Source organism: Monodelphis domestica, chromosome 5 (assembly GCF_027887165.1).
Source record: "Monodelphis domestica isolate mMonDom1 chromosome 5, mMonDom1.pri, whole genome shotgun sequence".
Lineage (NCBI taxonomy): Eukaryota > Metazoa > Chordata > Mammalia > Didelphimorphia > Didelphidae > Monodelphis > Monodelphis domestica.
In genome coordinates this window covers 226,754,636-226,762,876 of record NC_077231.1, presented here as the reverse complement: position 1 = coordinate 226,762,876, position 8,241 = coordinate 226,754,636, and the positions used below count along the sequence as shown (strand labels likewise).

The window sequence follows — 8,241 nt, the reverse complement described above, 5'->3', positions numbered from 1 at the left end:
TGAGCCTGGTCTCCATTGTTCAGATCTCTTATATCCATCAAGATTTCTCTGGTATTTCCTGTCCCAGTCCCCTGGAGGGTTACCAATCTTTCTGTCATTGCTAACTTCCATTTCTTCATTATTTCCCTAATAGTTGATACCATGATCTTAGCCCTCTGCTTCTCTTTCTCATCCTCCCTTCATACAAACACCTTCTGTGCTTCCCTAAAATACTCCTCTAATGGTCTATCACTCCATTCTTCAATCTTTATTAGTTTCTTATTTATGTTGGGACAAGCTTTGATGATAAAATTCATTTTGAACATCCACTGAGCTATTGGGCCTTCAGGATCCATTCCACCATATCACTGCATCCTTTCTTTCAGTCTCTTAAGGAAAGCAGATGGGGGAATTCATCTTTCTCTTGTTGCATCTCAAATGCCTTCTTCAAATTTTGACTTTTGCCTACTTCATCTTTAAGCCCTTGGATTATCTGAGCTCCCTTACATTGTTCTGGTGGTTCTCATTATTATTATCACACCTCAGGTCTAATTGGGAAACTTTTGTTCAACAGGGACAATGCCTGGTCCATGTGCATGCCTTTCGCAGCTCTCCATAGTTGCCTGCTGACTTTGTTACCTCTCCTCTCCCAGAGAATAAAATATCATAATTGCTATGAATTCCTTCCAGAAGTAGAGGCTAGGACCCAGGAACTTATCAAATAATTCCACAAGTCCAATCAGATTTTCCAACAATGACTTGAACATTTTCTTTCTACTTTTTCCTTTATATTTCTCTAATTCATCCCAATTATCCAATCAGCTCCCCAAAGGATTATCTTTGGGAACCTCACAGATAGAATTCTTTGTTTTTCCTAATCCTTGGAACTCATCATTACCCATTATACTGGACTCCAACCAATAGTCTCTAAACCTGGACTCCAACCAGAGTGGGTATGAACTTTAATAGCTTCTCTCACAACCTACAGATTCTAACCACCTGGCCAGACTCTAATCAGATTCAAGAACTACCCAAGTAATAATGAACAGCCATTTTTTTGCCTGAGTCTGTGTACACAGACTTATGTAGTCAAAAGGGTCCCTTGAACAGATCAAATCCTCCTTGAGCATGCTTTTTCCTTCCCAAAGCCTTTGTGACACCACCACTAATTTACTTCAGTTTCATTAGGTGTCAGGATCCCTGAACCCCAATAGACAATTGGCTGCTGACAATGATTCAACAACATATCCTATCGATGGATGTTGGAACCTGGAGTTTCCAAAATTCCCCTCAGATCCTGGATGAGCCCCCAATTGAGAGGAGCAATCAACTACTCAAAAGAATCTTGAGCTCAGCATCGGTATGTCAAATACTCTTTTATTTCATTTTCATAAGAAGTAAGCAGTTTGCCTTTATTAAATCATTTATAATTTGTGTTTTGTGTAATCTTCTTATGTTTCTTCTCATTCTTATACAGCACATTTTCCATTAAGTTCTGGTCTTTTCTCCATGAATATTTGAAAGTCTTTTATTTAATTAAATAACCTTTTTTCTTGCATGATTATACTTAACATTACTGGATAGATTATTCTTGGTTATAAGCCTTTGCTCTTTTAAATATTGTATTCCATGTCCCCTCCTTATTTTAATATAGAAGTTGCTGAATCTTGTTTTATTCTGATTGTAGCTCTATAGTATTTAAACTGTTTCTTTGTAGTTGCTGATATTATTTTAAGTTTAATCTGGGAGTTACAAAATTTAGTTACAAAATATAATGTTCCTGTGAATTTCCTGTTGGGATCTCTCAAGTGATGATTAATTCTTTCCAGTTCCACTTTCTCTTCTATTTCTAAAACTTCAGGTTAAATTTCTCTAATAAGTTCTTGAACTATAGAGTTTTAACTCCATTTTTTATCGTAACTTTCAGGTAGTCCAAGAATTCTTATATTGTCTCTTCTTTATCTGCTTTCTAAATCAGTTCCTTTTCTTAAACAGTTGCTTTTGTAATAAGATGTTTCATATTTTCTCTTTTTTCATTTTTCATTTATTTTTATTATTTCTTATTGTCTAAGGAAGATATAATCTTCCTCTTGCTCAATTAAAATTTTAATGAACTATTTCTTTGATGAGTTTTTGGACCTCTTTTTCCAACTGGTTGACCATAGATTTCTTGATTTTCATACATTGCCTTTATTTTTTTCTCATTTTTCCTTGTCCTCTCTCATTTGGTTTTGAAAGATTTTTTAAAGCTCTTCAAAGAATTCATTTTTGTCTTCTGTTCATTTTACATTTTTCTTGAATTTTAAGAAGATGCTTTCATTTCACCTCTAAATTTGAACCCTGATCTTTTTTTATTTCCAAAGTAGCTACCTAAGATTGGGTTCTTTCTCTTCTGATTACTCTTTTTTAAGTGGCCTATTTCTTAATTATAAATTTTATGTTAATATCAGTTTCTTCTCCCTATATGTGAGGGATGATAAGGTTTAGTTTTTTGTTATTGTTTTTGTTGTTATTTCCTAAGTTCTCTGTGGGTCTTTGACCTCTTGGTTCTTCTAATTTCTATATTGCAAGGACCCCAGCAATGCTCTTACCCACTATTGTTTCTCTAGAGTTTGTATGCATTTTCTTATCCCTCTGTCATAGAAAAGCAATCAGGAATTCCATTCTCCCAGAGTTCTCATCTATTCTATTATTTTTCCACTATGCCAGCCTGACTTTAGGTTTTTTTTAAAGCTATCCCTCAACAGGTTTTTTGGTCCTTGTAGGTACTTTGCTTACAATTAGGAAATGTTGCCACCAGAGTACTGTGGTGATTCAGTTACAATCAAATCAGAACCAAGCAGTCTAAATGGATGATGTATGCCAAGTTCAGGAAAGTGATGTGACCAGTGAATGTCTGTCGGGTTTTTTAACCCAGTGATTCTGTCTCTGAAGCTTCTACTCAATTTATAACATTTCTCCAAGCAGTAGATCAGCCAAACCTCCTAAAATACATTAAACCCATTAAATATAAAATTTAGATGAATGGCTAAGTAGGATAGGGATTGGGCTAACCCTGTGACTTCCTGGCAAAGGAAAGTTTGTCAAATGAAATCAAGTCAACTGGCATTTATTAAGTACTTACCACATATAAGAAATTGGGCTTAATGCTAGGGATACAAAGAAAGGCAAAATCTATCCCTGACTTCAAGGAATTCACATATCTAATGTGGAAGACAACTAGGAAACAACTTTGTCAAATGATACATACAGAATAAACTAGAAAACATCTCAGAGGGAAGGAAGCATGATTAAGAAGGACTGGGAAGGACTTCTTACAGAGAATGAGAATTTAGCTGAGATTTGCAGCCATTAAAGCCAGTAGATGAAAGAAGAGAGAATTCTAGGAATGAGAGACAGAGAAAATGCAAAGGGTTTGGCAGATAACATGTCTTGTGTAAGAAACAGTAAAGAGGTCAGTGTCATTGGATTATGTAGAGGATTAAGATTTTAAAAGACTTGAAAGTTAGGAAGGAACCTGGTTCTGAATGACTTCAAATACAAAAAAGAGGAATTTGTATGTGATGCTAGAAGTTATAGGGAGCCACTGGAATTTTTTGAGTCAGGGAGACTAAAAAGGTTAGATATATGTTACAGGAAGATCAATTTAATAGCCAAGCAGAGGATGGTGAAAAACTTGAAGCACAGAAATTAAAATGCAATTACAATAGTTCAGGTTTGAGGTGAGGAAACTACTAATGTAAGTTAGCACATTCTTTGTAGCTCACAGTCTTAAAATTTTGCCCAGAACTAAAAGTTTAAGAAACTTGGTCAAGCTCATTTAGGAAATATGTGTTAGAGATGGGCAAGGCTAGAACCCAAGATTTCCTGGCTCTCAGGCCAAAACACTATTGTCACTTTCAGATGATTAACTCTGGGGATTTAGGATTTCAGGCCAGATTGGCATCAAAAGCCCTTGAAAATGCCTTGTCTTGTTTTTAATAGCTTCCCTTCTGTCTTTCCCTCCCATATGTTTATATCACATAAGTTTTCAACTGATCAGATTTTTCTCCACAGTCTTTTTACAAGGTATTGGATGCTGAAAAGGCCAATACCCTTAGGATTATCCTGGTTGGGAAAACTTGAAATGGGAAGAGTACAACAGGGAAAACTATCCTTGGGAAGAAAGTTTTTGAATCTGCTATTAAGCCATACAATGTCACTAACATCTGTCAAAAAGGAGCTGGACCCTGGAATGGGAGAGACTTTATAGATGTTGATACACCTGGGCTATTTGATACAAGGAACAGTCTTGATATCACCTGCAATGAGATCAGTCTCTGTGTAATCTGTTCCTACCCAGGGCCTCATACTATCATTCTGGTTCTGCAACTGGGTCTATATACTGCTAAGGAAAAAAAAACAAATAAATAAGCACTGTCTCTTTGATTATGGCACTCTCTGGAGACTTCGTCATGAAATACATCATCCTCTTGTTCACTTGGAAAGAAAACGTGGAAGGTATGACGTTAGATGCATGTTAGAAACATTCTGATGAGAACCTCCAACACCATGTCTAAGAGTGAGGAAAAAGACACTGTGCCTTCAATGATGAAGCCAAGGACAGTGAAAGAGAAGCCCAAATGAAGGAGCTGCTGGACATGATCAAGAAAATGGAAGAGGATAATGAGGGGAGATATATTTCAGATCAAATATGAGAAAACTGATGAGGCATTGAAAAGAAGAAGAAAGGTCCTGAGGGAAATCTACTTTGAAGAAAGATCTTGAAATACTGAAGAGCGTTAGAGACATTAAAAAAATGTCCCTCTTAGAAGAGGGAAAAAGGAAAAGCTGGAAAAATAAGAAAAGTGGAGGTGCATGAAGATAAAATTTTAAAAATATAAAACAGAGGCTGAGAGGAATATACTTAGACAAACCCTTTAGTTCATTAGGGATTTGATTTTTTTATTCCTAGTTGACTCAGAAATGATGGCCTGCCTGGTTTGTGGGGTTTTTAAATTTTATTTTCTATGAATTCTTTCATAACATTGATGTGCTGGATGTAGAGTACTGAGTACTGTACTGTACTGTACCTGAGTACTTATGAAATGAATAACATAACTTCCTAATTCCCTTCATGTCCCTCAAAAACAATGCACTTTAAGGCTAAGCAACACTTTTTTTGGAGATAGATTGCTCCACTGGGAATGCATCACATTATAGCTCCCAGAATTGAACTCCACACTTGTTTTTTCTGAGTCTTTATTTACCACGGGGCTCAAGCGCTTCCATCTCAAATCCTCTCTGGTAGCAGATAGCTAATTAGTCATGAATAAATATGTAAATAAATTATAAATTGGGCTTTTCAGGCATGGGAGAAATGTCTTTGGAGTGAGGAAGACCAGGGGCTAGTGATGGCTTGTGCCTTTGATCCTGGATCCTCATATGGTTGTGATCTTACATGTTTATTAGTTCTTTCCCTGTGCCATCCCTAGACTTAACAAATAAACAAAATCTATTCTCCCTCCTTTTAAACACTCAGCCCTATCTTTCACTTCATTTCTGATCTTGTTCATCTCCTACCATCCAGAGGCTCCTGAGTGTTGCTTTGGTTTGTGCAGAATATAAGCTTTTCATTATGTTTCAGTATGTGCAGAATGTAAATTTCTCAACTGTAGGGATTGTTTCATTCATTATATTTGTATCCCCCATTCCAGTCTTTTCTGCCACATAGCAAATGTTTGGTAAATGTTTGTTAATGATTAAAGTCAGCCAAGTTGTGTCATTGGCATGTAGCATTTCAGTGGTATCCCATTAACCAGGGCATTAAAGTATTTGAAGCACATGAAGGCTTTTTTCCCTCACAGACTCACTGGGTGGAGAGTCTTCTTCTGACAGTGACTGGGGGGACTGGAGAGGATAAGATCATCTGAGACTTAAATTCCTTTCAGTGTATGATCTCCTGTGAGTAGAGACAGTTAACAGCACTGTGTGAAGTTGAGAAAAGAATAGAATAAGCATTTTTAGAATATCTTTTTGAGGGGGCAACTGGGTAGCTAAGTGGATTGAGATCCAGGCCTAGAGACAGCAGGTCCTAGGTTCAAATTTGGCCTCAGCTGTGTGACCCTGAGCAAGTCACTTAACCCCCACTGCCTAACCCTTACTACTCTTCTGCCTTGAAATCAATACACAGTATTGATTCCAAGACAGAAGGTAAGGGTTTTAATTTTTAAAAAAAGAGAGAGAATATCTTTTTGACAATGCCAGTGTTTTTATAAATATTACCTCATTTATTTGGTCCTAAAGACAATTTAAGATGAGTGCTAATATCACCTCCATTTTATAGCTGAAGCAACTGAGATTAACAGAAGTTAAATGATTCATCTAGAGTCACATAGATACAAGTTGTCCAAAGTCTGATATGAACTAAGGTCTTCCTGATTCAAGGCCAACTGCTCTAGTCATCGTAATATCAGTTGCCTTTAGGTAGAGACACCTTGGGCACTGAAAATGTGGCAGGTGAAAGATGAAATGATTGAAGAAACATAGATTCCAGCTTCTGAGCATATCAACTTATGAAGCAACACATGTCAATTTTCCAACAAATTATGACCAGTAGACTTCCTCTGTTTGGGTATTGGACCCTGAATACAAGGAGAGATAGATTTTTATGCATTAAAAAGAATTAGTAATTGGAGGACAGTGTGGGAAAGATTAGGTTTAGATCAACACCTCACACCCTACACCAAGATAAATTCAAAATGGGTGAATGACTTGAACATAAAGAAGGAAACTATAAGAAAATTAGGCGAACACAGAATAGTATACATGTCAGACCTTTGGGAAGGGAAAGACTTCAAAACCAAGCAAGAATTAGAAAGAGTTACAAAATGCAAAATAAATAATCTGGATTACATCAAATTAAAAAGTTTTTGTACAAACAAAACCAATGTAACCAAAATCAGAAGGGTAGCAACAAATTGGGAAACAATCTTCATAAAAACCTCTGACAGAGGTTTAATTACTCAAATTTATAAAGAACTAAATCAATTGTACAAAAAATCAAGCCATTCTCCAATTGACAAATGGGCAAGGGACATGAACAGGCAGTTCGCAGCCAAAGAAATCAAAACTATTAATAAGCACATGAAAAAGTGCTCTACATCTCTTATAATCAGAGAGATGCAAATCAAAACAACTCTGAGGTATCACCTCACACTTAGCAGATTGGCTAACATGACAGGTATGGAAAGTAATGAATGCTTGAGGGGATGTGGCAAAGTGGGGACACTAATTCATTGCTGGTGGAGTTGTGAACTGATCCAACCATTCTGGAGGGCAATTTGGAACTATGCCCAAAGGGTGATAAAAGACTGTCTGCCCTTTGATCCAGCTATAGCACTGCTGGGTTTGTACTCCAAAGAGATAATAAGGAAAAAGACTTGTACAAGAATATTCATAGCTGCACTCTTTGTGGTGGCCAAAAATTGGAAAACGAGGGGATGCCCTTCAATTGGGGAATGGCTGAACAAATTGTGGTATATGTTGGTGATGGAATACTATTGTGCTAAAAGGAATAATAAAGTGGAGGAATTCCATGGAGACTGGAACAACCTCCAGGAAGTGATGCAGAGCGAAAGGAGCAGAACCAGGAAAACATTGTACACAGAGACTGATACATTGTGGTACAATCAAAGGTGATGGACTTCTCCATTAGTGTCAATGCAATGTCCCTGAACAATCCGCAGGGATCTAAAAAACACTATCCACAAGCAGAGGATAAACTGTGGGAGTAAAAACACCGATGAAAAGCAACTGCTTGACTACAGGGTTGGAGGGGATAAGACTGAGGAGAGACTCTAAATGAACACTCTAATGCAAATTCCAACAACAGGGAAATGGGTTCGAGTCAAGAACACATGTGATAACCAGTGGAATCGTGCGTTGGCTATGGGAGAGGGAAAGGTGGGGGAGGGGGGGGAGAGGAGGAAAAGAAAATGATCTTTGTTTCCAGTGAATAATGTATGGAAATGACCAAATAAAATAATGTTTAAAATTTAAAAAAAAAAGAATTAGTAATTTAGTTTTTTAGTTTACATTTACTTTACAATTAGTAAAAATTAAATAATTAACCAAGATAAAATATTAGATATCAGATTCCTAATGGAGGAAAGACTGAGGACTTTCAAATTTTGAAAAGGAGATTAAACAAGTGTAATTTCTTGAAATCAGGAAAGTGTCCCATTCCACTCAAGTGTCTGTATGCAATCAGAGGAACATTAA

The 8,241-nt window shown here is 36.7% G+C and overlaps 1 pseudogene; it reads left to right on the top strand.

Annotated features, from left to right (window-relative positions):
• Positions 1-1,234: 1,234 nt before the first annotated feature.
• Positions 1,235-7,911, top strand: LOC107649972 (GTPase IMAP family member 7-like; annotated as a pseudogene).
• The last annotated feature ends 330 nt before the right edge of the window (positions 7,912-8,241 follow it).